The following is a 14,773-nucleotide window of genomic DNA, read 5'->3' on the forward strand; positions in this document are numbered from 1 at the left end:
CCTTCTATGCCACTTTACTCCACTCTATTCTTTGACACTACTGGACTCCACTATTTGACACTATGACGCTCAACTCTACAATACTCAACGACAATCTACTCCGCTCTATGCCACTAAATCCTCTATGCCACTGACACTATGCCACTCTACTTCCACTCAACAACACTACTTCCCCCCTCTGTAATCCACTCCACTACTTCCCCCCTCTGTAATCCACTCCACTCTGTAATCCACTCCACTCCACTCCACTCTGTAATCCACTCCACTCTGTAATCCACTCCACTCCACTCTGTAATCCGCTCCACAATCCACTCTGTAATCCACTCCACAATCCACTCTGTAATCCACTCCACTCTGTAATCCACTCCACTCTGTAATCCACTCCACTCCACTCTGTAATCCACTCCACTCTGTAATCCACTCCACTCTGTAATCCACTCCACTCCACTCTGTAATCCACTCCAATCCACTCCACTCTGTAATCCACTCCACTCTGTAATCCACTCCACTCTGTAATCCACTCCACTCAGTAATCCACTCCACTCAGTAATCCACTCTGTAATCCACTCCACTCTGTAATCCACTCCACTCTGTAATCCACTCCACCCTATAACCATTTAGCTATCCTGAACAACAGTCACTCTGGTGTACAACATTGCTAAAATATTGGCAAGCCAATAGCTCTTGCATACGCTAGACCAATTGGCTTTGCCAATGGGTGTTACACATGTTAACACTAGCCAGACAAAGGTTTAACCTCCTTAGTACTAGTCTGACGTCCAAATACAGCAATTCGTAACAGAAAGATGAGCTTTCCATTGTACAGTAACACGTTGCAGGATTTAGTAACCCTATGCACACGCATAATTCCAGTGCTCCTGCCTACAGCTACCATAGGCTTCTGTGGCTCAGAAGCCTGCTCCAAGCAGGCCAGAAAATGTAAACAAATGGCCAGTCACGAAGTACCATGCTCCACGAGACCCACATGGACAACAAATCTTTTCCCATTACTAAATTGCCTGCTAACAATTCCAGCCCGCACCAGCCATCCACTAAACTCTGCCTTGTCCAGCCTTTCCCCGCCTTTCCCCATACCCAACTAAATGTGAACGTACACTACCCGCCCAATCTCACTGTCCCTTTAACCATTCTATGATTGTCTTAAAAACTCATCTTCCATCAGGCCTCCCCTTCAGATTCTGCACACATCTCCATATTTTTGCCTTCTGCTACTGTGCCTTGCACTCCAAGTTAGCTGGAAACCCTACAGTAGTTCAATCACTGCCATAATGCGTGCCACATAACAGACCTCTGCATACTATGCTAGCCTGCCAAGGCCCATAAACATTTAAAAGCATCTGATACAATGATTCCTCTACACCACAAGATTAGCCTACTAGATGATCCTGATGAAGCAGCTTGATAGCACACAGTGCCAACCAGAAATAACATCAACCAGCATACCATAAACTATGCCGCATCACTGGACAAGGATGTAGTGAGAAACGGACAAGGATGTAGTGAGAAGCAGAGAAGAAATAAATTGACCAAATACCCCCAGGAGTATCAACCCTGAAGCCCTGGGAAGAAAGAGTATGATCCGTTAAGTCCTTACTAGAACTACAGCAGTAACACTCAATCACCTCCTCAAAAAGGTGGACTTATGCCAGGCCACAAGCACCCTGTGAGGTGCGATGCCCCCGCACCCCAAGTGCATATTTGTAAAGTGATTTATTCTGTAGGACACCAAGATCACTATATTTATCTGCTTTTCCCACCGAATCGTCTTATTGTGCGCCAATGAAGCATCTAAGCTGCATATTGTGCCTCCTCCCTTCCCTGAAGGGGGAGATTACAGCTAACATTTTCCCAACACAGTAGGGTTGCCAACACATCATCCCATTGGATCTGCCTGCCAGTTAACTCCAAATAGGAGGATGCTACTGAATCATTTGTCATTTCAAGACCCATGTTAGACAGTTGCCCAATGTACCCTCAAAACAAAAGGCAGTTTTCCATTCATGTGTCCAGGTTGCCGAAAGCCTTGAGTAAGCATGTTTGATTCCAACATACCTAGAAAATATTAGGAGTATATTCCTAAGGCGACGTAGGCAAAGTACCTATTGTATCACCAACATATATAGGAGAGATAGAAGTCCTAGCATGGTCTACAGATCAGGTGTTAAATACTTTAACTGGAATTCTACACTCAGAGGAACAACAAAAGATTTGGTCCCCGAGTAGCGTGCTACTTGCCGAAAAGACACTTCAACGCCTCTTTAGAGGCAGTAAGCGCTATATAAATGCAAATACAATACCAGGGAGCTGCAATGTATAGTCCGGAATAAAGATTTAAGAATGCCGAGTATGGACGTCAAAGCAGACTCCTAACATACAACATTACACGTTGAGAGGGTCTGGCAGGGCCGTTAGAACTATCACGTTGCTAATAACGCCCCAGAAGCTATCGCTAGAAGACCTACAAGAGCATGGTATGGCAGGATGCTAGAGTCTTGCAACCTTCCAACCCCTCTTTAATTGACCAATCACCCAAACCTTCTTCCAACTTAAGCCACATTTGTATCTTGCAATCTGCACTCAATAGCCAAAACTGGTAGGATGCTTGCTTTTGGTACTGTCACAACCTGCATTACTAATCAATCCCAGTCAAAGCAGAATGTACAAGGATGTAGCTGTGTGGAGGGGGGGGGGGGGGGGAGGGGGGGGATGTGTTACATGCCACCCAGTACATTTTTTGGTACATATTTGGGTACTGATGCCTTCAGTCAGGTATGGTGAGGTGTCTGTCGGATTTCACCAGGAATGTTAACACACAGACAAAAATGCACACTCCCTTTATGTTTTGAAAGTCTTCAAAAAAGTCAGAGGCAATACCTGGATCTTGGTTGCAGTGCTGGTTGGATCAGGGTATAGGTGCTACTGGTTGATCTTCTGGACCAGCGAACTGCACTGTAGACTACTGGAACCACACCATCGAACCAGAGAGCTACACAAGAGGAGACAGAAGCTGGACCGGAGGAGGGAGATGCTGTACTGAGACTTGTAGAAGCAGGGACTCTCTCTCACATAACAACCAAAAAGGAGTCTTCCCTGCGTAAGTTGCAACAGGGAATTTATGAGGGTGGACTGGCGGTACCGGACGTCAAGAACTACTACTTGGTGTCCCAGCTTATTAACATAAATGACTGGGTCTTTGTACCATATACTGAACCAGCGTACCGGGTGGACCGTCCTGGGGCTACCCAGGGCCATTGTATCGGGGAGGGACACAAGACGCATTTCCCTGCACACAGGAGGACTGTGATTCAGGCATGGCGGGTGGCCACAATATTGCTGGGGTGGGAATCCAAATTAACAGACTTAACCCCGCTATGGGACCGTGATCTGTTAGGAGTAGTGGGTCGCTTGTTGGGTTTCCGCAGGTGGGACCTTATCGGGATTGACCACCTTGGGGAGGTCTGGCAGAATGGGCCATGATTAAATTTGAAGATCTGCAGATAGAGTATCAGCTGGCAGATGGAGAGCGGCTCTGATATCTACAGCTGAGGCATGCCTTAAGGTGCCAAATACCGGAGGGAGAGCTGCTACCAGACTACTTCCCACTAGAGGACAGGTTGCTGCTAGATCCAATGGTGGGCAAGGCTGTCTCTCTTACATATCGTAATATCATGAACAATTTACCAGATCCACTGGGTCCCTTGAGGGGGCGTGGGAGACGGACCTGGGACTACTGGAAAATTACGGCTGGGCTGAGGCCATACAGAGTCCCAGGGAAATTGCTATCTGAGCAAGATTTAGAGCGATCCAGCTTAGGATTTTGCACAGGTCATTAATTACTCGAACATTTCAACAGAGGTCAATGCGCCAGGAGCTGTGGGGAGGTAGGAACCTTTTTTCACATCCTCTGGACCTGTCCTAAAATTCAACAATACTGTGAAAGGGTATCCCGGGTGATGGCTACAGTAGGGGTTATGCGGGTCCCAGTCAAGGCACGATGGCATAGGGAGTGACAGGGGAGTTAACCTGGCCCAAGCATACTAAAACATGCCTTATGCTAGTCTTCGGAGTGACAAAGAGGAACATCGCAAGATCATGGTGGGCAGCTGATCCACCAACAGAGGGGGCCTGGAAACGAGATCTAGACTGGTGTCTGCAGGCATAGAAAGTGGTTTATCTTAGTAGAGGATGCCCCAAGAAGTGGGAAAAATCTAGACCCATTGGTAAAAATGTTGAAGCTAATTGTATAAGAGCTAGGGAGTTGTCACAATAGAAGAGGTTAGAAGCCAAGATAATGGGTTCTGGAATTGTGAGACCTGCTTGTTTGAAATTGTATTACTCCTTCAACCAATGTTGCCTTACTATACCTTGTACTGATGATGAACAGGAAGATGTATTAAGCAACTAATAAAACATTTTTTTTTTTTTAAAGGAGTCTGCCACTAGAGAAATTAGTGAAACATTTTCTACTGAGAAAAAATAATTATCTTGACTTCATTATCATTATTTTTTTTAAAGAACTCGTACCCACACAAGTGTGTGGCATGTTTCATCATCGAGTCCTCGCTCAGTAAGACTAGCAATACCGGGCGGTTTCAACCGAATGGCCTGGTTACTTACCAGTTTTCCTCATTAGTAAGCGTTCAGGTCTCCCTGGTTACAGTCCCTACTTGGAGAGATAACATTTCTGAGGGCAGACCATAAAAAGTAAATAAAAATACAAAAATCGTTCGCTTCCTGAAAGAACAGAATATTTCGGATGTCGACCAACAACACTTTCTGACTAAACCAAACATGTGCTTAACAAAGAAAAACAAATATTACCACATTTTCTGCATGTACCTCCTACCAAAGGTTGGTTGGGAGGGCAACATAGGACTGTGACGAGTTAGACCTGAACTAATGAAAATGACGGGCAAGTAACTGGAGAACCATCTCCTCTTCAGTCTTCGCCTGCCCAGTCCTTACTGGGGGAGACATTACCAATGCTGATTACACAAACTGAAAGCACTCTAGGCAAATCTCTGCAACGCCCCAAAACATTTAATGAAAGGAAGTAAACCTTATTCAAATAGAATGCAATGCTGCCTCCAGAATCTTTTTCACAAAACATAGCCGAAATTACACCTGGAGATGGTAATGTTTAATAAATGTATGTTGTGATACCCAGGTTGCTGCCATGCAATGTCTTTCACATTGGCTTCTTCTAACAAGGTCCATGATGCAGACATGCCTCAACTTCGTCTTCTCCGAACAGCACCCGGCAGCACCAGAGTCTCCTTTTCACACAAGGGAATAATGGCGTGCTTTAGCCAGTTACTCAGGATGGCGCATCATGGTGTCAAACCCTGACCAGAAGGTCAAACGGTCACAAACCGAGATTGTACCTTCCTGAAGGCAGCGGTTTGGTGAACATCCTACGTAAGGCTAAAGTATGTAACGCTTCTGTAGGAGGTGGACAAGAAAAATATACCAGCAGTACCAAGTCCTGGTATGTATGAAAATCAGATAGGACCTTGGACTGAAAAGACCGCCCAGGTCTCAGAGTTACTTCTTCTGGATGAAAACAAAGAAATGGGTCAGTCAGCACATAAGAGTCCCCAATTTCCCAATCCTCCTTCCAGAACAGACAGCCACCTGAAAAAGCATTTTGAAAGAAACAAATAAAATGAAAATAAAGTGCAAAATGGTCGAAAGGAGGAGACTGCAGACCTTTCAAAACCAATGGTAAACACCAGGGTGCAATAGGGAAATGGATTAATGGCATTTTCAGAAAAAAAGCCTCCTAAGATGCCTGCAAACAAGTGCCTGTGTACTTCACACACTACCTTCTCAAAATGCCCTCATTGCATCCAGATGACTTCAAAAAACATATACAGATAACCTGACAGGACCACAACTAACTGGGTCCAAAAACCTTTTTACACACCAGACTGATAAGGATTTCCAATATCGCCCATAACGCCTTAGAGTAGCTGGGCATCTAATTGTTGGGTTGAGGTGGTGACCTCCAGAGAACAATTTGAGCATTAAACTTTCAACCTTTGAAGCTTTAGACCCATAGTTGGAGCCGAGTTAGACCCTCGAGGGCTGAGAACTGGAGACACAAAGGAAAATAAGACAGCTCCAACGGAAGGGGTAAAGAAGGGACAATTGGAAGTCAGAGGAGGAGTGGAAACCAGGGATGTCCGAGCCACTGAGGAACCTCTAACCAAAACGATGCATGTTTAATCCAAATTTCTTGCAACACAGCTGGGATCGTAGGAACTGGTTTGGGGTACCTTAGATTTGCAAAAAAGAAAGGGGTCCCCTTTGCCAAGCACAGCCATATAGGGAAACATTCTAATACCTTCTGCATGAATTTTGGTCTCTTCTGGATCTACTAATTTGTAAAGATCATTGGAGCAGACACCTACCCGAATGAGTATCTGGAATTGAGAATGGTTTTCCAGAATATAGAAAGTTGGAAAGCTCTGGGATTCTTTGTTCATTGGCACATGCAGGTAGGCATCCTTGAGATCTATTGAGGAAAGGAAGCCCTACATCTTCAACAATGGTGGCATTTATTTCAGGGTCAGCATTTTGAACCGTCGATAAGGTTTCTTTCCCCAATTTTAAGGCCGAGGACTGGCCTGAACTCCCCTGAGGAATTTTAAACAAGGAAGAGGATTAAATAACATGCCTTACCCTTCTAAGTCTTAAGGTCTGGGAGAAGCAATACGGACAAGGAGGTAATGCAAATATGAAGATAACGAGAGGCCCAGTGTAATCTGCGACACGTTCAACCCAGCCTGGATGTTTAGCTGACTGAGTTTTGCATACGGATATTGTGCCCATACTTACAATGCTAAAAGAGAAACGACTGATCCCACAATCTTAATTAACAAGCATTGGCATAGCCAATAGGTCTCGCCTTTTGGATGTTCTAATTTTTTAGTTGTGTGCAATATTTTTGTAAGTGTATGTAAGCAATACTTATATGCGTTCTGTATTTTGCGTCTTCTTCTATGCATTTCCGGTAAGGCAAAGCAATGTATTTTTTACATTTAAATACGGGCAGTTCTGCCTTGTTAGGACGGCAGCTGCAGCTTATTTCTCTGCATTTACTGTTCACGTGCAACATAAACAGTCTGCCTCTGTGCCTGCAGAATAGCTGGAGGTGAGGGCCAAGGAACAAATCCAAAACACACTCAGTTGTAGGTAGGGGCCAACAAACAACTCCAAAATACACTTTAACGCGTTTGCCTTGAAGAAAGACATGGTATGTGCAAGCCATACCTATATCCGCTATTAGACCTTTTTTTCTGTGTTATTATGTAAATTTTTTTTAAGGCACTGCAATTTATTTTATACCTTATTATGAGGCCCCTGCAGTATATTTTGTAACTTGTAAGGGGGCGGCAGCAATGCACGAGTTTGCATACTGTTACTATACAGCCATTGGTCTGCTTCCTGTTAACAGTTCTTGCAAGGGCGAAAAAGAGCCAGAGGACTTGTTTAAAATATGTAGATAACAACTAATGGTAGCAGGATGTGGAGGGGAGAGTTCTGGAACACACAAGAGATAAGGAAAGTGAAAAAAAGCAAAACAGATGGCACAGCTACTTATACAATGAGCCTGCTGGGGCCTGTTTTTGCGTGTTATTCTGTGTATTTTTTCTAAGACTCTGCCATTTATTTTCCTTATAATGCCCAATGTGTGTAAGCCATCCCTATATGTATTGTATGGGGTATTTTGCGGCTTTTTTTGTGCATTTTCGGTATGGCAATGCAATGTATTCTATACCCGTTTCCCTGCATTTGTTAGGCTACCGGCAGCAGCGTATTTTTTGGCATTTAGTATTAACGTGCCTCTGTGCCTACTGAGCACATGCGGATGAGACAGCAGTTCCATGGTGCAATATTAAAGGGATGGGCAGGAAGGAAGAGGAGGCGGGGAAAAAGAATAACAGAAGACGCGAGAGAGAAGCAGGGGTGAGCGAGCACGGTGCAATATTAAAGGGACGGGCAGGAAGCAAAAAAAGGGGCGGGAAAAAAGAATACCAGAACACGCAAGAGAGGAGCGGGGGCGAGCAAGCACGGCAGCAAAGCGAACGCGCTAATTATAAACACATGGTCATAATGAGAAACTGATGCCGCTGCTGCGCATAACCGCAGCAATAGGCCATGGGCGGTTACATTTGTGGAGAAAGGTGGGACATGCACCCGCCTTTGCCCAATTGTGTGCTGTCTTTGGTAGAAAAGACGCACGCAAAGGCCAATAGCCTGTGACAAAAGCACACGCACAAGCGTGTGGTCAGATTTTTGAAGCCCTTACATAAAGTCTTGCAGCACTGTCAGCTGCCAGGGTTGCCGTGCACCCTGGCAATCTTGATTCTACCACAGGCCTTTTTCTTCCACCGCCTCCATTTCCTGGGCTGATTACAAAACATTTTTGATTTCTACTATTGCATGCTCTTATCATACTGACCAAACTACGCCCCTGCAGATGTGCCACCTCTGTTGGAGGTGTTATGTCACTCCCACTGGCATGCACACTAGATTGTATGCCACGTTCCTGGACCCAGCTGCAGCTATTCTGTGAGTTCCCACCAATACACAGCGTAAGACACAGTTGTGAACATGGCATTTTGGAAGTTCGGAACATCGCTTGAATGTTTGCACAGTCCCCTCCACTCTTGTCAATATATGAGCGCATAAGTTTTCACAGCACTAAAAGGGAAAAAAGCATAGCGGCGAATAAAAAGTCCTTTTGATCTCAGAAATATTGCAGCTGTTTTAAAACAAGATCCTAGCCAAAGGCAGTCGGGTGACAAAACGTTACCAGAGAATGTGGAGACGTTTTCAGACAGCTTTACTGGAAAATATTCGCTTGTGAGTTCAGCAAACCTGTCCATGCTCTTAGGTGCAAAAGAGCAACTTGCTTGTAAAATTCACCTGCATACAAAATAAATGACTACACCAGGCGATCTGACTTCCACACATCGATATGAAGCGCTAAAGGGAAACAGTAATAAGAAGGGAATGTTCTACAGTACCACTGCATCGAAACCTCGGCTGCTCATAATGAGACAGAGATAACGAGGACTCATGAAAGCACATATATGAACGCAGAGCTGTTTCTTACATTTATTTTTATTAGGAAGCTATCACCGCCGTCAGGCTGCGATTACATTTGGAAGCATTGCAAGAGGAACATCGGCAAAGCTCGTATATCACCCAGTCCCAGGACGTAATCTCCGCAAACATTCAGCACGATAAAATGCAACGTTCTACAGCACCGTGCTCTCGGCAAAAATAAAACCAATACCGCTATAGCGTTATTGTGCGCCTGTGAATGTGAATGCGCCACACTCATGCGGCATGACACGCCTGCTACTTTGATTTTTTTTTGTTTTACAGTTGCAAGATGTCAGACGCCACTTGGAGAGGTGGAAAAAAAAAAGTTAAAGAAAATGCACACAAAATTGCGCTTCACAAACTGAGTGGCTCTACAGCAAATGGCAGCAACTGGGCCCACCAAAAGATGTAAATTGGGGAGAAAAAAAACCCTTAAGGACTACCCTTGCGAGGGGAGGTCGTGGGGGGCGGGGTCCTATGGGAGGAGCAGCAGAGGACAATGGAGGAGCCTGAGGTGATGGGAGTAATAACAAGCATTGGCCGTGTTTCGCAAGACGCGTGGCCGTGAGACGCGCTCTGTGGAGGGGCGAGCAAGACAGAGGCAGAGTGAGGCGCGTGCGGGAGAGCAAGAGGAAAGCCATCTGCTCGTAAGCGCGCGCCCGCGCACATGCACGCAAGCTGCAGGCCGGCCATGGTAGCATTTTTTGAAGCCCTTACTAAAAGTCTCGCCAGACCAGCGCATGCGCTAGGTCAGGCGAGACCTAAAAAGGCAGGAATAGGAAAAGGAATTGATGACCATATACAAGTTGCAGAAAGGTGAAAGGACCAAAGACACTCCAAAAAGGCATGTAGGACTGGCTCCTCGTAACAGCGGAGTAGTGCTCTTCTGCATTAAATACACTTAAATGTGCAAACTAATGTAAAAATACGGCAATGTGCCCGAATGGAAGCTACGAATGGAGTGTTGTTTCTGGACAACACTCCACAAATCATGTGCATTTGGGCGAGTTACAGCTTCGTGGAGCTGGCCTTCAAGTGTCTTTCAGAATGTACTTGCGTCTCTGCAGGCAATTCAATTAACCAAAGATTTCAGGAGCAATGCCGTCGAGTCCAGTTACTGGGCACGTCATCAGGCAAGGGAGGATCAGCAAGATCCAAGTATTTTCACATTCTCTTGTGTGGTGACTGCAGTGGAAGAGGTGTGGCGCCGCGGCCAGGGTGCCCGACACCTGACCACAGCGTTCACGGTTCGATCCCTGGTGCCGGCGGCAGGTAAGCCCAGCACCATGTGACTCTGGGCAATAGCTCGCTTAACCTTCCCGATGGCCCCCAGCGCTTTGACACCCTCGGGTAATTGTGCACTTAGAAAATACTGGATTTAATTTCATTTCAGCATGTCAATCAAGTGTTAATATCATGGCTATCGGATCCAATATCAAAGAGTGCTATGTTGTAAAGTGAAAAAGTCTTGGCGACCTCTGGGACGGGGTAAAAACAGAAGAAAATGTCCTGCACCAACAGACCCACAGCTTGTTTACCCCTTGACTGTAGGTACCAGGCATGTAGAGTGCGCTTTTTGCATTTTCTCTTGTTCCGAAAAAGCCCAAGTTGTCAAAGATAGTAAGACGGTTCGCTTAATTTAAATCCTATTGATGAACCTCTTTGGACTCCCTGCTAAGTGTGTCTGCAGCCTGCACCCCACCAGCCAGAGTTGATTGCCCAGTGTCAGTCTGACACCCCTTAGTCCCTTCCAAGTCTATTCAATATTTTGGCTTCTCCTTTGATCATGATCTCAGGTCGCTCGCACTGTTTTTCCTATTTTAGGATGCTCAGGAGGTGCATCGTACAACTTCAAAATGGTTCCCGGAGTTCTGCTGTGTCGTTTAGAAATGCCTGGACTATGGAAACTTTATCTTGGTCTTCCCAACCATCTTCTTTCCAGACTTCAAACATCCAGAACACAGCAGCTTGTCTTATCTTGGCCTCTCTTCATTGACTTCCCATTGGCCGCCAGGACATTTTTATGGCCCTCAGTTCTTCGTTCAGGACCCCTGTGTCTTCAGTGAATTTTCATCAATACATGTGTTCTATCACTTTGCTTAGTACAATAATGCATAACCCCCAAAGCGCTTGTCATCAGCAAATGTCACATGGGAGCTCAAGCCTCTATTTGGTATTAATGCACTGAAACTCTCTGCCACAGCACTTCACTTGCAAAATCATTCACTCCAGTTTCTGTAGACTTTTCTTTCAATCTATTCTTTTCCCTACCACTCTGGCACCTCTCACACTTTTCTTTTACATGTATTATTGACCGATCTAAGTTTCCTAGCGCCAGGACTCCTTTTCAGATACCAAAGCAATTCACAAAACCCTATTCATTCATTCATTCAGTTTATTGCATCATTGGGATAGAGGGAATACATTAATTTCCATCTTTTTCAGGTAATACAACATACTTGGGTTGCCCCTAAAACTCTGAACAACTTTGCCCTGCATTTGAGTCAGTAAACAGAAACCCATTGCTAGCAAGTCCTGGCCACAGGGACGGATCATTGATTTAGACACCTGCAGTAAGTCTTATGCTATGGTTACGGTCCACACTAACAAATGCTCGCATGCGGACCAGTGTAGATTATCTTCACCCCCAGATTTTACAACCCCCCATATCCTCGCGGAGACCTTTGGTTATGGAGATAAAATGTATTGCATAGGTTTTGTGAAGCCTTGCAGGTGAATATCAGCTTTTTCCCAAATCCTCAGACACAGAGCGAGGTTTGCAAAATTGAGCTTGTACTGACAGCAAGAATGAAAACCTTTCTTCCGAAGTCAACTCCACCTAACAGGGAGACTGGTGGAGACTAATCCGTGGTCCGACAGAGTATCAACCAGAAAGAGCACTAACTAAGGTAAATAACTCATTCTTCTGAGCGATAATTCTAGTCAGAGATTCCTCACCCTATGAATCAGTACCAAAGCAGTGCACCCTCGTAAGCGGTAGCTCTGGGGTTTGCACTTGCATTCGAAGTCCTGCAGGACTACCTTTCCTTTATTTGTACCAGTTCACCCAAAAAACAGTTAAATTGTCAAGACGGTATTCTCTAGCCTATTACAGTAGAAGCTAAGGGCGTGCCACTGGTCCATCCCATGTGGCCTCTCCCTATTAGCGGATGCACTGGAGAAAAGAACGCAGAGAGCATGACTGGATAATCAAAGTGAAAAGATTCAACCCCTTTCAGATGAAAGTATGGACGAGCCCGGCTTGTCAGGATTAAGATCTTATATAGACTGAACTGACATGACCTGCAGCTCATTAACAGGACACTGAAGTGAAGGTATTTAAAATATAGTTTTCAAGGTCAAGAGCCCCTAATGGAATCTCAAAGGAGGCATATATCAGAGAGAATAAGACTTAAATAAGATCGCACTTTAGCGAAATAAAGAGCAGCAGAAAATATGTGAAGGCCCTTTTATGGAATGCATCTCAAAAGGAGGACTTTAATCATGGGGGGTGAACAGGCAAACAACAAAAAAAGCTGAAAGGGCTAATAAGTAAACTTTAATCGTGTCTACAGCACATTTCTGTTGGCCCAGATGCAGCACAAACAAAATAAAAGTATACTTTTGCCTCTAGGGGGATACCTAGCTCAACAGACTTGTCTGTGAGATAGCAGGCAGCTAGAACGACAACCACCAAATCTGAAGGAAGGTGGAAACCTCTGTTGACTCTGCTCAGTCTTAGCATATGGACGTATAATAGATTGTGGAGGTTGGGTGCAGTCCTCTGCCCTGCTGCTGGCTCAGCTGATCTTCACGGGGAGGAAGCTACATGGCAAGGAATATGCTCAGGGACAGTCTTCAGCACGCATGGGATAAGGAGCAGCAGTGGAAATGCTTACAGCAGGCCACACTCTCATTGGCAATGAAACAAATGTCCCAGAGAGGGAAACTCTAGAGCACAAAATGCTGGGCCCTGAGCTTTTTCAGAGTTGGTAAAAAAAAAGGACTACCAAAGGCCTGCAACTCTGCGCGGAGATGTCCAGTGCCTCCTCCAGGTGTAGATGGCACCCATGAACTGCAAGATACAGCCTGCTGGGCAAGTCTACTCTGATGTTTAAGTACCCTGCACCGATGATTGAGCATCACAGACATCCAGTGACAAGCCTGCCAGCATCACAGCCTCAGCGCTTCTGGAGAGAACGCTGCATTGTTTGTTGCAGTACTGCTTGGTGGTCTTGAGGTCTGACAGCATCTGGATAGACCTGCCCTTGATTTAAGGCAGAAAGGCGATGAGATCAAGTTAGATGACTCTCCGCTCTACAAAATGTATATGATTTCACTGCTCACTGAAGACCAAAGGCTCTTGAACTTCCATATAGTCAAGGTGACCTTCCTGGCTGAGAGATGGTGAATTATCACCACTATGACTTCTGTAAGGGGCGAGGAAAACAGCTTGCCACACATCAGATTGGGATACACCATCCACCACTGCTGGCCCTCCGCAGCATCATCAGACACGATAATCTTTTCGAAAAGGCACTCCCAATGCTTGGCCCACTCAAGATGCATGTATACCTCACCCACCAAGATGGATCACAACCATCATGAAGTTCTGCGTGAAGAACAGAGAGGTCAATGTAAAGCCAGAAGTCAGGATGGTGAACAGGAAATGGAAACACTGTACTATAACATGAAAATACTTCCTATGAGGCTGTAAGATGCCAACAAGACTTTGTCTGAAGCCCACCACAAAGCAGCACTGGCTTTCACTCCAAAAATAGTGGCCCCATCAATGGATATTTCAATCAATGGTGCCTGGGCACCTCCAGAAAGTCCAGTGATCTGCATTCAGACAAGGCTAATAAAAGTAATATTGGTGCCCCCTGAATGAGCTACATAATATTGTCTAGGCCAGAATGAAGAATCTATTTGGCTGTGTCTTGACCACAGTTGAGATGGACAGGGCTCCTGAATGATATATGGGCTTCACTCCTTCTCCGAGCACCGACTATATGTGTATTTGTTATCCCGACCTATTTTGGTGTCACACTAGTGTGTGCAGAGGCCTAGGCCCCTTCAGTGTGCAAGGTCCAGGACCTGTACGAGCAGCTTAAGGGGGTACACCAAGTGTGCCCTCATAGTGGATAGAGGGCTACTCCCCCTGTCCAGGATTAAGCACACAAGTTGATGGTTGCAGCATACCATGTTTTATGGCATTATATAGCGGACCAGACCTTTTAATCAGTGTTAATGAGCATGTCGTCTACTGGTCATCTTATGTCACACTCTGCTATTATGTGAAACCCAGCCCCTTGCACTGACAGCAGGTGCATATGTTGAGTGCTTGTATAGTATGCAATCAGTACAGCGGCTGGTAGTAGGCCTCGCTGTGTGTATGAGTCTAAGTACTGAACCCAATGGGATCAGCTTTGGAAGCACTTGTTTAGCATGGTATACAATGGAGGATAAGGACAGATTTCCCAGGCAGTGGGAGTGTATTGTCTGCATTCTTGTGCCTGGAGGGTAGAAAACAGGTCACTGAAGAATGGAGAATGCAAATAAAGCTACTCAAGAGGCTGTCGATTAGTTCTGCCTGAGCTCTGCCATTTAGTAGGTGGTAGAGTTGAACCGTAGA

Source organism: Triturus cristatus, chromosome 12 (genome assembly GCF_964204655.1).
Source record: "Triturus cristatus chromosome 12, aTriCri1.1, whole genome shotgun sequence".
NCBI lineage: Eukaryota > Metazoa > Chordata > Amphibia > Caudata > Salamandridae > Triturus > Triturus cristatus.